The 16,901-nt window shown below is 50.7% G+C and overlaps 1 protein-coding gene across 1 annotated transcript in view; it reads left to right on the top strand.

Moving 5' to 3' along the window:
* Positions 1 to 16,901, top strand: part of LOC138296879 (regulator of G-protein signaling 22-like) — a 396,955-nt gene that overhangs the window by 40,163 nt on the left and 339,891 nt on the right. The window lies entirely within an intron of this gene.

Here is a 16,901-nt window from a genome sequence, read left to right as displayed (position 1 = left end):
GTGTATGTCAGGGTGTTTGTCACTGTTTTCACTGTCTCACTGGGATCCTGATAGCCAGGCCTCAGTGCTCATAGTGAAAACACTATGTTTTCAGTATGGTTGTTATGTGTCACTGGGATCCTGCTGGTCAGGACCCCAGTGCTCATAGGTTTGTGGCCTATATGTATGTGTCACTGGGACCCTGTCACACAGGGCCCCAGTGCTCATAGGTGTGCATGTATATGTTCCCTGTGTGGTGCCTAACTGTCTCACTGAGGCTCTGCTAACCAGAACCTCAGTGGTTATGCTCTCTCATTTCTTTCCAAATTGTCACTGACAGGCTAGTGACCATTTTTACCAATTTACATTGGCTTACTGGAACACCCTTATAATCCCCTAGTATATGGTACTGAGGTACCCAGGGTATTGGGGTTCCAGGAGATCCCTATGGGCTGCAGCATTTCTTTTGCCACCCATAGGGAGCTCAAACAATTCTTACACAGGCCTGCCACTGCAGTCTGAGTGAAATAACGTCCACGTTATTTCACAGCCATTTTACACTGCACTTAAGTAACTTATAAGTCACCTATATGTCTAACCTTTACCTGGTAAAGGTTAGGTGCAAAGTTACTTAGTGTGAGGGCACCCTGGCACTAGCCAAGGTGCCCCCACATTGTTCAGAGCCAATTCACTGAACTTTGTGAGTGCGGGGACACCATTACACGCGTGCACTACATATAGGTCACTACCTATATGTAGCTTCACCATGGTAACTCCGAATATGGCCATGTAACATGTCTATGATCATGGAATTGCCCCCTCTATGCCATCCTGGCATTGTTGGTACAATTCCATGATCCCAGTGGTCTGTAGCACAGACCCTGGTACTGCCAGACTGCCCTTCCTGGGGTTTCTCTGCAGCTGCTGCTGCTGCCAACCCCTCAGACAGGCATCTGCCCTCCTGGGGTCCAGCCAGGCCTGGCCCAGGATGGCAGAACAAAGAACTTCCTCTGAGAGAGGGTGTGACACCCTCTCCCTTTGGAAAATGGTGTGAAGGCAGGGGAGGAGTAGCCTCCCCCAGCCTCTGGAAATGCTTTGTTGGGCACAGAGGTGCCCAATTCTGCATAAGCCAGTCTACACCGGTTCAGGGACCCCTTAGCCCCTGCTCTGGCGCGAAACTGGACAAAGGAAAGGGGAGTGACCACTCCCCTGACCTGCACCTCCCCTGGGAGGTGTCCAGAGCTCCTCCAGTGTGCTCCAGACCTCTGCCATCTTGGAAACAGAGGTGCTGCTGGCACACTGGACTGCTCTGAGTGGCCAGTGCCACCAGGTGACGTCAGAGACTCCTGCTGATAGGCTCCTTCAGGTGTTAGTAGCCTTTCCTCTCTCCTAGGTAGCCAAACCCTCTTTTCTGGCTATTTAGGGTCTCTGTCTCTGGGGAAACTTTAGATAACGAATGCATGAGCTCAGCCGAGTTCCTCTGCATCTCCCTCTTCACCTTCTGATAAGGAATCGACCGCTGACCGCGCTGGAAGCCTGCAAACCTGCAACATAGTAGCAAAGACGACTACTGCAACTCTGTAACGCTGATCCTGCCGCCTTCTCGACTGTTTTCCTGCTTGTGCATGCTGTGGGGGTAGTCTGCCTCCTCTCTGCACCAGAAGCTCCGAAGAAATCTCCCGTGGGTCGACGGAATCTTCCCCCTGCAACCGCAGGCACCAAAAAGCTGCATCTCCGGTCCCTTGGGTCTCCTCTCAGCACGACGAGCGAGGTCCCTCGAATCCAGCGACACCGTCCAAGTGACCCCCACAGTCCAGTGACTCTTCAGCCCAAGTTTGGTGGAGGTAAGTCCTTGCCTCACCTTGCTGGGCTGCATTGCTGGGAACCGCGACTTTGCAAGCTACTCCGGCCCCTGTGCACTTCCGGCGGAAATCCTTCATGCACAGCCAAGCCTGGGTCCACGGCACTCTAACCTGCATTGCACGACTTTCTAAGTTGGTCTCCGGCGACGTGGGACTCCTTTGTGCAACTTCGGCGAGCACCGTTTCACGCATCCTCGTAGTGCCTGTTTCTGGCACTTCTCCGGGTGCTACCTGCTTCAGTGAGGGCTCTTTGTCTTGCTCGACGTCCCCTCTCTCTGCAGGTCCAATTTGCGACCTCCTGGTCCCTCCTGGGCCCCAGCAGCGTCCAAAAACGCCAAACGCACGATTTGCGTGTAGCAAGGCTTGTTGGCGTCCATCCGGCGGGAAAACACTTCTGCACGACTCTCCAAAGCGTGGGGGATCCATCCTCCAAAGGGGAAGTCTCTAGCCCTTGTCGTTCCTGCAGTATTCACAGTTCTTCAGCCTAGTAAGAGCTTCTTTGCACCAACCGCTGGCATTTCTTGGGCATCTGCCCATCTCCGAGCTGCTTGTGACTTTTGGACTTGGTCCCCTTGCTCCACAGGTACCTTCAGACAGGAATCCATCGTTGTTGCATTGCTGATTTGTGTTTTCCTTGCATTCTCCCTCTAACACGACTATTTTGTCCTTAGGGGAACTTTGGTGCACTTTGCACTCACTTTTCAGGGTCTTGGGGAGGGTTATTTTTCTAACTCTCACTATTTTCTAATAGTCCCAGCGACCCTCTACAAGGTCACATAGGTTTGGGGTCCATTCGTGGTTCGCATTCCACTTCTGGAGTATATGGTTTGTGTTGCCCCTATTCCTATGTTTCCCCATTGCATCCTATTGTAACTATACATTGTTTGCACTGTTTTCTAAGACTATACTGCATATTTTTGCTATTGTGTATATATATCTTGTGTATATTTCCTATCCTCTCACTGAGGGTACACTCTAAGATACTTTGGCATATTGTCATAAAAATAAAGTACCTTTATTTTTAGTATAACTGTGTATTGTGTTTTCTTATGATATTGTGCATATGACACTAAGTGGTACTGTAGTAGCTTCACACGTCTCCTAGTTCAGCCTGAGCTGCTTTGCTAAGCTACCATTATCTATCAGCCTAAGCTGCTAGACACCCTATACACTAATAAGGGATAACTGGGCCTGGTGCAAGGTGCAAGTACCCCTTGGTACTCACTACAAGCCAGTCCAGCCTCCTACATTGGTTGTGCAGTGGTGGGATAAGTGCTTTGAGACTACTTACCACTCTTGTCATTGTACTTTTCATAAGAGAAAAATATACAAAACAAGGTCAGTGTATATACACATAGCCAAAAAGTTTTGCATTTCCTCTTTTCACTCTTTTCTAAGTGCTGAAAAGTACTTCTAAACTTTCAAAAAGTTCTTAAAAGTTTAAAAAGTTTTTTCTGTCTTTCCAAAAAGTTCTGAAAACTTTTTTTCTCTTTTGTCTATCACTTTAACTCTCTCTAAAAATGTCTGGCACAGGCCAAAAAGTTGAACTGTCCAAACTTGCATATGATCATCTTAGCTGGAAAGGAGCAAGGAGTCTCTGCATAGAGAGAGGTTTGAGTGTAGGGAAGAATCCTTCCTTAGAACTGTTAATTAATATGCTTAGAGTACAGGATAAGGCCATAAGTGCCCAATCTGTAGAAAAAGTAGCTAATGGTTCTCAATCTGATCCAGGGACTCCCCCAGGAAAAGGTTCAGGAAAGAAACTTCTTAGCCTGCCCATTACTAGACAGTCTAGCATAGTTGGTACAGAGGTTGAATCACATCATACTGATGATGTGCTCTCACATTATACTGGTAGCCAAGCTGTTAGGGTGCCCTCTGTAAGGGACAGGTCTCCTTCTGTTCATTCCCATCATACCTCTGTATCTAGAAATGTCCCTCCCACCCACCCTGATGACAGATTGTTGGAAAGGGAGCTCAATAGATTGAGAGTGGAGCAAACCAGACTGAAGCTCAAGAAGCAACAGCTGGATTTGGATAGACAGTCTTTAGAAATAGAGAGGGAAAGACAGAAAATGGGTTTAGATACCCATGGTGGCAGCAGCAGTATTCCCATAGTCATCCTGCAAAAGAGCATGATTCCAGGAATCTGCATAAGATAGTTCCCCCTTACAAGGAGGGGGATGACATTAACAAGTGGTTTGCTGCACTTGAGAGGGCCTGTGCTGTACAGGATGTCCCTCAAAAGCAGTGGGCTGCTATCCTATGGCTATCATTTACTGGAAAAGGTAGGGATAGGCTCCTTACTGTAAAAGAAAATGATGCTAACAATTTCCAAGTTCTTAAGAATGCACTCCTGGATGGTTATGGCTTAACCACTGAACAGTACAGGATCAAGTTCAGAGATACCAAAAAGGAGTCTTCACAAGACTGGGTTGATTTCATTGACCAGGCAGTGAAGGCCTTGGAGGGGTGGTTACATGGCAGTAAAGTTACTGATTATGACAGCCTGTATAACTTAATCCTGAGAGAGCATATTCTTAATAATTGTGTGTCTGATTTGTTGCACCAGTACCTGGTAGACTCTGATCTGACCTCTCCCCAAGAATTGGGAAAGAAGGCAGACAAATGGGTCAGAACAAGGGTGAACAGAAAAGTTCATACAGGGGGTGACAAAGATGGCAATAAGAAGAAAGATGGTGAAAAATCTCAAGATAAGCATGGGGATAAGGGTAAAACCAAAGATCCCACTTCAAATCTTAAACACTCTTCAGAGGGTGGGGATAAAACAAATTCTTCCTCTTCTTCCCAACCTGCACACATTAAAAAGCCTTGGTGCTTTGTGTGTAAAAATAGAGGCCATAGGCCAGGGGATAAGTCCTGTCCAGGTAAACCCCCTGAGCCTACCACCACTAATACATCAAGCTCTAGTGCCCCTAGCAGTAGTGGTACTAGTGGTGGGACTGCTGGCAACAGTCAAGCAAAGGGTGTAGTTGGGTTCACTTATGGGTCCATAGTGGAAACTGATGTAATCAGTCCCAAGACAGTTTCTGTCACACCTAGTGGCATTGGCCTTGCCACACTGGCTGCTTGTCCCCTTACAATGGATAAGTACAGGCAGACAGTTTCAATAAATGGTGTTGAGGCCTTGGCCTACAGGGACACAGGTGCCAGTTTCACTTTGGTGACTGAAAACCTAGTGCCTCCTGAACAACACATCATTGGACAACAGTATAAGATTATTGATGTCCATAACTCCACTAAGTTTCTTCCCTTAGCTATAATTCAGTTTAGTTGGGGTGGAGTTACTGGCCCTAAGCAGGTGGTGGTATCACCTAGCTTACCTGTAGACTGTCTCTTAGGTAATGACCTAGAGGCCTCAGGTTGGGCTGATGTAGAGTTTTATGCCCATGCAGCCATGCTGGGCATCCCTGATGAATTGTTCCCTCTCATTTCAAGTGAAATGAAAAAGCAAAGGAGAGAAGGCCTGAAAACTCAGGATCCCTCTCCATCAACAGGTAAAAAGGGTATCACAGTATCCCCTAACCACCCTACCATTCAGGATACTATTCCTGTGGTGGGAGAAACCTCTCCTGGGGTGGCACCTGTTCCAAGGGAATCATCAGCTGGCAAAGCTGGACTCCCTGAGGTGGAAGTACCTCTCTGTGGGATAACTAACATTGGTGAGAAAAACAGCACCATTTTAGTTAACATGGAGCATCCCTCCAACCCTCCCAGAGAAACTTTAGTGCAGAAACCCTGCACTACCTCACAACACTTAGGACAGCATCCCTGCCCTAGTGTGGAGCTCATAGTACAGCATCCCTGCCCTGCTCCAACTCAAGAGAAACAGCATCCCTGTTCTCTCTTCCAGCCAGATGGACAAAGTTTTTGCCCAGCTATGGCTTTTCTGAGACAGCATCCCTGTCTGGCATTTCCATCACTACAAATAGGTTCAGTGGACAATTCCCACTGCTCTAACCTAAAACTTACTGATAGAAACTCTGAAAATACATCTTCACATTGTTGCTTAGCTAAAAAACTTCAAACAGGGTGGTTTACATCCCCACAGGGAAGTAACCATATAGTGGATGATAAAGGGAGTAACCAGTCTATTGCAGAGCTACTCTCTACTTATCACCACTTAGACAATAAAGTCTCAACTGGCCAAGGTTAGCCTTATTGTCCTTCGTTTGGGGGGGGGTTGTGTGAGAAGGTAGCCTCTTTCTAGCCTTGTTACCCCCACTTTTGGCCTGTTTGTGAGTGTATGTCAGGGTGTTTGTCACTGTTTTCACTGTCTCACTGGGATCCTGATAGCCAGGCCTCAGTGCTCATAGTGAAAACACTATGTTTTCAGTATGGTTGTTATGTGTCACTGGGATCCTGCTGGTCAGGACCCCAGTGCTCATAGGTTTGTGGCCTATATGTATGTGTCACTGGGACCCTGTCACACAGGGCCCCAGTGCTCATAGGTGTGCATGTATATGTTCCCTGTGTGGTGCCTAACTGTCTCACTGAGGCTCTGCTAACCAGAACCTCAGTGGTTATGCTCTCTCATTTCTTTCCAAATTGTCACTGACAGGCTAGTGACCATTTTTACCAATTTACATTGGCTTACTGGAACACCCTTATAATCCCCTAGTATATGGTACTGAGGTACCCAGGGTATTGGGGTTCCAGGAGATCCCTATGGGCTGCAGCATTTCTTTTGCCACCCATAGGGAGCTCTAACAATTCTTACACAGGCCTGCCACTGCAGCCTGAGTGAAATAACGTCCACGTTATTTCACAGCCATTTTACACTGCACTTAAGTAACTTATAAGTCACCTATATGTCTAACCTTTACCTGGTAAAGGTTAGGTGCAAAGTTACTTAGTGTGAGGGCACCCTGGCACTAGCCAAGGTGCCCCCACATTGTTCAGAGCCAATTCACTGAACTTTGTGAGTGCGGGGACACCATTACACGCGTGCACTACATATAGGTCACTACCTATATGTAGCTTCACCATGGTAACTCCGAATATGGCCATGTAACATGTCTATGATCATGGAATTGCCCCCTCTATGCCATCCTGGCATTGTTGGTACAATTCCATGATCCCAGTGGTCTGTAGCACAGACCCTGGTACTGCCAGACTGCCCTTCCTGGGGTTTCCCTGCAGCTGCTGCTGCTGCCAACCCCTCAGACAGGCATCTGCCCTCCTGGGGTCCAGCCAGGCCTGGCCCAGGATGGCAGAACAAAGAACTTCCTCTGAGAGAGGGTGTGACACCCTCTCCCTTTGGAAAATGGTGTGAAGGCAGGGGAGGAGTAGCCTCCCCCAGCCTCTGGAAATGCTTTGTTGGGCACAGAGGTGCCCAATTCTGCATAAGCCAGTCTACACCGGTTCAGGGACCCCTTAGCCCCTGCTCTGGCGCGAAACTGGACAAAGGAAAGGGGAGTGACCACTCCCCTGACCTGCACCTCCCCTGGGAGGTGTCCAGAGCTCCTCCAGTGTGCTCCAGACCTCTGCCATCTTGGAAACAGAGGTGCTGCTGGCACACTGGACTGCTCTGAGTGGCCAGTGCCACCAGGTGACGTCAGAGACTCCTGCTGATAGGCTCCTTCAGGTGTTAGTAGCCTTTCCTCTCTCCTAGGTAGCCAAACCCTCTTTTCTGGCTATTTAGGGTCTCTGTCTCTGGGGAAACTTTAGATAACGAATGCATGAGCTCAGCCGAGTTCCTCTGCATCTCCCTCTTCACCTTCTGATAAGGAATCGACCGCTGACCGCGCTGGAAGCCTGCAAACCTGCAACATAGTAGCAAAGACGACTACTGCAACTCTGTAACGCTGATCCTGCCGCCTTCTCGACTGTTTTCCTGCTTGTGCATGCTGTGGGGGTAGTCTGCCTCCTCTCTGCACCAGAAGCTCCGAAGAAATCTCCCGTGGGTCGACGGAATCTTCCCCCTGCAACCGCAGGCACCAAAAAGCTGCATCTCCGGTCCCTTGGGTCTCCTCTCAGCACGACGAGCGAGGTCCCTCGAATCCAGCGACACCGTCCAAGTGACCCCCACAGTCCAGTGACTCTTCAGCCCAAGTTTGGTGGAGGTAAGTCCTTGCCTCACCTTGCTGGGCTGCATTGCTGGGAACCGCGACTTTGCAAGCTACTCCGGCCCCTGTGCACTTCCGGTGGAAATCCTTCGTGCACAGCCAAGCCTGGGTCCACGGCACTCTAACCTGCATTGCACGACTTTCTAAGTTGGTCTCCGGCGACGTGGGACTCCTTTGTGCAACTTCGGCGAGCACCGTTTCACGCATCCTCGTAGTGCCTGTTTCTGGCACTTCTCCGGGTGCTACCTGCTTCAGTGAGGGCTCTTTGTCTTGCTCGACGTCCCCTCTCTCTGCAGGTCCAATTTGCGACCTCCTGGGCCCCAGCAGCGTCCAAAAACGCCAAACGCACGATTTGCGTGTAGCAAGGCTTGTTGGCGTCCATCCGGCGGGAAAACACTTCTGCACGACTCTCCAAGGCGTGGGGGATCCATCCTCCAAAGGGGAAGTCTCTAGCCCTTGTCGTTCCTGCAGTATTCACAGTTCTTCAGCCTAGTAAGAGCTTCTTTGCACCAACCGCTGGCATTTCTTGGGCATCTGCCCATCTCCGAGCTGCTTGTGACTTTTGGACTTGGTCCCCTTGCTCCACAGGTACCTTCAGACAGGAATCCATCGTTGTTGCATTGCTGATTTGTGTTTTCCTTGCATTCTCCCTCTAACACGACTATTTTGTCCTTAGGGGAACTTTGGTGCACTTTGCACTCACTTTTCAGGGTCTTGGGGAGGGTTATTTTTCTAACTCTCACTATTTTCTAATAGTCCCAGCGACCCTCTACAAGGTCACATAGGTTTGGGGTCCATTCGTGGTTCGCATTCCACTTTTGGAGTATATGGTTTGTGTTGCCCCTATCCCTATGTGTCCCCATTGCATCCTATTGTAACTATACATTGTTTGCACTGTTTTCTAAGACTATACTGCATATTTTTGGTATTGTGTACATATATCTTGTGTATATTTCCTATCCTCTCACTGAGGGTACACTCTGAGATACTTTGGCATATTGTCATAAAAATAAAGTACCTTTATTTTTAGTATAACTGTGTATTGTGTTTTCTTATGATATTGTGCATATGACACTAAGTGGTACTGTAGTAGCTTCACACGTCTCCTAGTTCAGCCTGAGCTGCTTTGCTAAGCTACCATTATCTATCAGCCTAAGCTGCTAGACACCCTATACACTAATAAGGGATAACTGGGCCTGGTGCAAGGTGCAAGTACCCCTTGGTACTCACTACAAGCCAGTCCAGCCTCCTACATACAGCAGATCTACAGCTTTCCATCTCCATTACGCTATTCTGTCAGGACCTCAGTTGGTCCATTTTGTGATGACCTCTGTTAGTATATAGCACTTATGCAACTTTTCTTCTCCATCATACTCTTCTGTGAGGACCTTTGTTAGCATGTAGCACATCTACAGCTCTCCTTCTACATCGTACTCTTCAGTGAGGACCTCCGTTGATATATAGCACATATACAACTCTCCTTCTCCATCCAACTATTCTGTGAAGACCTTTGTTGGTCCATTCTACTATTCTGTGAGGGACTTTGTTGGTATATAGCACTTCTACAGCTTTCCATCTCCATTGTACTATTCTGTGAGGACCTCAGTTGGTTCATCGTACTCTTCTGTGATGACCTCTGTTAGTATTTAGCACTTATGCAGCTTTCCTTCTCCATCATACTCTTCTGTGATGACCATTGTTGGCGTGTACACCTCTACAGCTCTCCTTCTCCATCCTACTATTCTGTGAGGACCTTTGTTGGTCCATTGTACTCTTCTGTGAGGGCCACTGTTAGTATACAGCGTGTCTACAGATCTCCTTCTCCACCAAACTCTTCTGCGAGGACCTCTGTTGGTGTGTAGCACATCTACAGCTCTCCTTCTCCATCTTACTCTTCTGTGAGGACCTCTGTTGGTAGATGTAGGAGGCTGGCCTGGCTTATAGTGGGTACCTGATGGTACTTACACCTTGTGCCAGGTCCAGTTATCCCTTATTAGTAGAATAGAGGTGTTCTAGCAGCTTAGGCTGATAGAGGTAGCTATAGCAGAGCAGCTTAGGCTGAACTAGGAGACATGCAAAGCTCCTACTATATCACTTATATCATATAGCACTATATCATAAGAATCACAATACTCAGAGTTACTAAAAATAAAGGTACTTTATTTTAGTGACAATGTGCCAAAAATATCTCAGAGGATATACTCCCTTAGGAGGTAAGTAAAATACACAAAATATATACACAAACCAAAATCAGGTAAGTAAACAGTTAGAAAAATAGTGCAAACACTGTAGAATACAATAGGATGCAATTGGCCAAGGGGCAACACAAACCATATACTCTGAAAATGGAATGTGAGCCACGAATGGACCCCTAGGCTAGTGTAGTGTGTAGAGGGTCGCTGGGAGTGTAAAAAAACACGAAGGGTGTCCAAGATACCCCACCCCAAGACCCTGGAAAGTAGGAGTAAAGTGATACTACTTCCCCAGAAACACACTAAACTCGTGATAGAGGATTCAGCAAAGACCACAACGGACTGCAAAGCACTGAAGACTGATTCCTGGACCTGAGGACCTGCAAAGGAAGGGGACCAAGTCCAAGAGTCGTGAAAGTGTCCAGGTGGGTTTGGAGCCCACTAAACCCCGGATGAAGGTGCAAAATTGCTGCCTCCGGATGGAAGAAGCTGAAGATTCTGCAACAAAGAAAGGTACTAGGAACTTCTCCTTTGTGCAGAAGATGTCCCACGGAGTGCTGTAGGATGCAACATTGTTTCCTTGGAGAAAGACCGGAAACAAGTCTTGCTAGCTGCAAAGGTCGTGGTTGAAGAAAAGGGTGCTGCCCGGGCCCAGGAAGGACCAGGATGTTGCCACTTGGGAGAGGAGACAGAGGGGGCCCTCAGCAACACAGAGAGCCCATGCACAAGAAGGCACCACCCGCAGAAGTACTTGAACACCGGTTCAAGAAAACTGAGCATGGCGGTCATCTCAACACTACAAAGCCGGTGGTCAACTCAGCGAGTTGAGCAATGCAGGACGGAGTGCTGGAGACCTGGGTTAGGTAGTGCATGAAGGACTCCTTGCAAAAGTGCACAGAAGCCCTAGCAGCTGCAGTTCACACAGTGCACAGGATTACTGTCTGGAGAGGGGAAGCAAGGACTTACCTCCTCCAAATTTGGACAGTTGGACCACTGGACAGTCTGGGTCACTTGAGTCCACCACCTGTGTTCCAGGGGCCAAGCTCGTCAGAATGAGAGGGGTCCCAGAGTACCGGTGATGCTGAAGTTTGGTGCCTGCTGGAGCAGGGGGAAGATTCCGTCAACCCAAGGGAGATTTCTTCTTGGCTTCCACTGCAGGATGAAGGCAGACAGCCCCCAGAGCATGCACCACCAGGAAACAGTCAAGAAAGCCGGCAGGATTAGGTGCTACAATGTCGCTGGTAGTGTTCTTGCTATTTTGTTGCAGTTTTGCAGTCAGCGGTTGATCCTTGGCAGAAGTTGAAAAGGGAGATGCAGAGGAACTCTTGTGAATTCTTGCAAGTCGCTATCTGAGGAAATGCCCACAGGAGAGACCCTAAATAGCCCTCAGTGGAGGATTGGCCACCTAGTCTGGTAAGCACCTATCAGGAGGGGTCTCTGAGGTCACCTCCTGGCACTGGCCACTCAGAGGCCTCCAGTGTGCCCTCAAACCTCTGGATTCAAGATGACAGAGGTCTGAGACACACTAGAGGAGCTCTGAGCACCACCCCTGGGGTGGTGATGTACAAGGGAGTGTACAGGGGAGTGGTCACTCCCCTTTCCTTTGTCCAGTTTCGCGCCGGAGCAGGGACTAGGGGTTCCCTAAACCGGTGTAGACTGGCTTATGCAAGGAGGGCATCATCTGTGCCCTTCAAAGCATTTCCAGAGGCTGGGAGAGGCTACTCCTCCCCAGCCCTTAACACCTATGTCCAAAGGGAGAGGGTGTAACACCCTCTCTCAGAGAAAATCCTTTGTTATGCATTCCTGGGACTGGGCTGCCCAGACCCCAGGAGGGCAGAACCCTGTCTGTGGGTTGGCAGCAGCGGTAGCTGCAAAGAAAACCCCAGCGAGCTGGTTTGGCAGTACCCAGGGTCAATAGTGGAGCCCTGGGGATGCATGGGATTGGCACCCCAATACCAGATTCGGCATGGGGGACAATTCCATGATCTTAGACATGTTACATGGCCATATTCGGAGTTACCATTGTGAAGCTACATATAGGTATTGACCTATATGTAGTGCACACGTGTAATGGTGTCCCCGCACTCACAAAGTCCAGGGAACTTGCCCTGAACTATGTGGGGGCACCTTTGCTAGTGCCAGGGTGCCCTCACACTTTGTAACTTTGCACCTAACCTTCACTAAGTGAGAGTTAGACATATAGGTGACTTATAAGTTACTTAAGTGCAGTGTAAAATGGCTGTGAAATAACGTGTGCTTTAGTTCACTCAGGCTGCAGTGGCAGGCCTGTGTAAGAATTGTCTGAACTCCCTATGGGTGGCAAAAGAAATGCTGCAGCCCATAGGGATCTCCTGGAACCCCAATACCCTGGGTACCTAGGTACCATATACTAGGGAATTATAAGGGTGTTCCAGTGTGCCAATCAGAATTGGTAAATTTAGTCACTAGCCTGCAGTGACAATTTTAAAAGCAGAGAGAGCATAACCACTGAGGTTCTGGTTAGCAGAGCCTCAGTGAGACAGTTAGGCACCACACAGGGAACACATATAGGGTACACTTTATGAGCACTGGGGTCCTGACTAGCAGGATCCCAGTGACACATAACAACCACACTTACAACATAGGGTTTCCACTATGAGCACTGGGCCCTGGCTAGCAGGATCCCAGTGAGACAGTGAAAACACCCTGAGATACACTCACAAACAGGCCAAAAGTGGGGGTAACAAGGCTAGAAAGAGGCTACCTTCCTACAGTAGATCTAACCCGCCACCTTCGCACAAATACCTGACATTGTACACTGACCCTAAAAGGCAGAGACTGACTACCGCTGAGTGAAGTACTATGGTGGTTTTCTTTCGGTATATGGTTACAGTTGCTGTGATGTGAGGAGGGGTTTACAGTGCAGGTGCCACTATGCCAAGGGACTCAGCCTCTGGTACCTCCAGTTGTTGGATCATTCCATGACGTAAGCATGCTCTTAAATGCAAGGCTGGGCTGCACGTGGCAGGCACGTGGTGTATGGAGACCAAACCCATTCCACATCCCCTCATGTTAGTTTTTATGCGAAACAACTCGTGACAGCTTTCAAGAACACAAAGGCCCCTGCAGTGGAGGTGAGAGACAGCCCTACCTCGCTGCAGCAGAGGGTGAAGGCAGCCTGCAGCGCATCAGGAGAGATAAAAGGGAGCCAGTAGGGCTGCAGTGGAGGTGAGAGACAGCCCTACCTCGCTGCCAGGGTGAAGGCAGCCTGCAGTGCATCAGGAGAGATGAAAGGGAGCCAGTAGGGCTGCAGTGGAGGTGAGAGACAGCCCTACCTTGCTGCAGCAGAGGGTGAAGGCAGCCTGCAGTGCATCAGGAGAGGTGAAGGGAGCCAGCAGTGCTGCAGTGGAGGTGAGAGACAGCCCTACCTTGCTGCAGCAGAGGGTGAAGGCAGCCTGCAGTGCATCAGGAGAGATGAAAGGGAGCCAGCAGGGCTGCAGTGGTGGTGAGAGACAGCCCTACCTTGCTGCAGCAGAGGGTGAAGGCAACCTGCAGCGCATCAGGAGAGATGAAAGGGAGCCAGCAGGGCTGCAGTGGTGGTGAGAGACAGCCCTACCTTGCTGCAGCAGAGGGTGAAGGCAGCCTGCAGCGCATCAGGAGAGATGAAAGGGAGCCAGCAGGGCTGCAGTGGTGGTGAGATACAGCCCTACCTTGCTGCAGCAGAGGGTGAAGGCAGCCTGCAGTGCATCAGGAGAGATGAAAGGGAGCCAGCAGGGCTGCAGTGGAGGTGGGAGACAGCCCTACCTCGCTGCCAGGGTGAAGGCAGCCTGCAGTGCATCAGGAGAGATGAAAGGGAGCCAGTAGGGCTGCAGTGGAGGTGGGAGACAGCCCTACCTCGCTGCAGCAGAGGGTGAAGGCAGCCTGCAGTGCATCAGGAGAGATGAAAGGGAGCCAGCAGGGCTGCAGTGGTGGTGAGAGACAGCCCTACCTCGCTGCAGCAGAGGGTGAAGGCAGCCTGCAGTGCATCAGGAGAGATGAAAGGGAGCCAGCAGGGCTGCAGTGGTAGTGAGAGACAGCCCTACCTTGCTGCAGCAGAGGGTGAAGGCAGCCTGCAGTGCATCAGGAGAGATGAAAGGGAGCCAGCAGGGCTGAAGTGGTGGTGAGAGACAGCCCTACCTTGCTGCAGGAGAGGGTGAAGGCAGCCTGCAGTGCATCAGGAGAGATGAAAGGGAGCCAGTAGGGCTGCAGTGGAGGTGGGAGACAGCCCTACCTCGCTGCCAGGGTGAAGGCAGCCTGCAGTGCATCAGGAGAGATGAAAGGGAGCCAGTAGGGCTGCAGTGGAGGTGAGAGACAGCCCTACCTCGCTGCAGCAGAGGGTGAAGGCAGCCTGCAGTTCATCAGGAGAGATGAAAGGAGCCAGCAGTGCTGCAGTGGTGGTGAGAGACAGCCCTACCTCGCTGCAGCAGAGGGTGAAGGCAGCCTGCAGTGCATCAGGAGATATGAAAGGGAGCCAGCAGGGCTGCAGTGGAGATGTGAGTGGGAGTCCTGCAGTGGTGGCAGGCCTTGCCTTGCCGCAGTGGTGATTGAAGGCAGCTCGCAGTGCTCCAGTGGAGGTGACAGAGTCCTGCAATGACTGTGGTACGAGAGGGCCATGTCTTGCTGCAGTGGTTGTTAAAGACAGCCAGCAGTTCGCAGTGGAGTTGGCAGACAGTCTGCACTGGCGGTGTGAGAGTGCTCTGTCTTGCTGCACTACAAGTTGAAGACAGTTCCAGTGCTCCAGTGGAGGTGAGAGAGTCCTGCAGTAGTAGTGGTAACATACATCCCTGTCGTGCTGCACTGGTGGTTAAAGGCATCACCAATGCTACAGGGGAGGCGAGAAAGAATACAGTAATTGAGGTTAAAAGCAGCCCCAGTGATGCAATGAAGATAGCAAGAAAGTCCTGCAGTGGAAGGGAGAGTACAGCAGTGGAGGTGAGGGGCCACCCACAGTGCTGCACTGGGTGTAGCACACAGTCTGCAATGGTGTGAAAGAAAGTGCTGCCTTGCTGCACTGGGGGTTCGAGGCACCCCACTGCTGCAGCTTGGATGACAGAGAGTTCTGCAGTGGGGGGTGAGAAACAGTCAAGCAGTGGTGGATAAAGGTGGTTTGCATTGGTGCACTGGAGAATAGACAAAATCCTGCAGTAGTGGTAAGAGAATGCCCTGCCTTGTTGCAGTGGAGGTTAAAGGCTGTCAGCGTACTGCACAAGAGTTGAGAGAGAGTCTGCAGTGGAGGTTAAAGGTAGTTTGCAGTGCTCCAGTGGAGGTGAGAGAGAGGCCTGCAGTGGTGGTGAGAGAGAGAACTCAGAGTTGCTGTAGTGGTGGTGTTGAATGCAGGTGCAGTACGACAGTGGATGTGAAAGAGCCCAGCAGTGGAGGTTAAAGGGAGCCTGCAGTGCTGCAGCAGAGGTGAGAGAGAGTCCTGCAGGGGAAGTGAAAGAGAGCCAGCAGTGCTGCCGTGAAGGTGAGAGAGAAATAGTCATGCAGTGGAAGTGAAAGGGAGCCAATGGTGCTGCAGTGAGGGTGAGAGAGTGTTCTGCAGTGGAAGTGAAAGGAGCCATCATTGCTGCAGTGAAGGTGAGAGTGAGAGTAAGAGAGAGGGAGGGAGACTCCTGCAGTGGAAGTGAAACAGAGCCAGTAGTACTGCAATGGAAGTGAGAGAGAAACTCCTGCAGTGGAAGTGAAAGGGATCCAGATGTGCTGTAGCAGAGGTGAGAGACAGTCCTGCCATGAAGTGAAAGGGTGCTGCAGCGAGGCGAGTGAGACAGAAATAGTCCTGCAGTGGCAGTGAAAGGCAGCAATCACTGTTGCATTCGCAGTGAGAGACAGCCCTGCCTTGTTGCAGTGTAGATTGAAGACAGTCACACTGCTGCAGTGGAGCTGAGAGGGGCCTACAGTGCTGCTGTGTGGGTGAAAGAAGGGAGCTGGCCAGCAGGGCTGCAGTGTGTGTGAAAGGGGGCAGGCCAGCAGTGCTGCAGTGTGGGTGAAAGAGAGCTGGCCAGAAGTGCTGCAGTATGGGTAATAGGGAGCTGTACAGCAGTGCTGCAGGGTGGGTGAAAGGGAGCTGGACAGCAGTGCTGCAGTGTGGGTGAAAGGGAGGTGGCCAACAGTGCTGCAGTGTGGGTGAAAGAGAGCTGGTCAGCAGTGCTGCAGGGTGGGTGGAAGGGAGCTGGCCAGCAGTGCAGCAGTGTGGGTGGAAGGGAGCTGGCCAGCAGTGCTGCAGTGTGGGTGAAAGAGAGCTGTCCAGCAGAGCTGCAGTGTGGGTGAAAGAGAGCTGGCCAGAAGGGCTGCAGTATGGGTAATAGGGAGCTGTACAGCAGTGCTGCAGGGTTGGTGAAAGGGAGCTGGACAGCAGTGCTGCAGTGTGGGTGAAAGGGAGCTGGTCAACAGTGCTGCAGTGTGGGTGAAAGAGAGCTGGCCAGCAGTGCTGCAGGGTGGGTGAAAGGGAGCTGGCCAGCCGTGCTGTAGTGTGGGTGGAAGGGAGCAGGCCAGCAGTGCTGCAGGGTGGGTGGAAGGGAGCTGGCCAGCAGTGCAGCAGTGTGGGTGGAAGGGAGCTGGCCAGCAGTGCTGCAGTGTGGGTGAAAGAGAGCTGGCCAGCACTGCAGCTGTTTGGGTGGAAGAGAGCTGTCCAGTAGTGCTGCAGTGTGGGTTGTAGGGAGCTGGCCAGCAGTGCTGCAGTGTGGGTGAAAGGGAGCTGGCCAGCAGTGTTGCAGTGTGGGTGAAAGGGAGCTGTCCAGCAGTGCTGGAGGGTGGCTGGAAGG

This window comes from Pleurodeles waltl, chromosome 5 (genome assembly GCF_031143425.1).
Source record: "Pleurodeles waltl isolate 20211129_DDA chromosome 5, aPleWal1.hap1.20221129, whole genome shotgun sequence".
Taxonomy (NCBI): domain Eukaryota; kingdom Metazoa; phylum Chordata; class Amphibia; order Caudata; family Salamandridae; genus Pleurodeles; species Pleurodeles waltl.
Note: the sequence above shows the minus strand (reverse complement) of the source record. Positions and strands in the feature narration are given on the sequence as shown.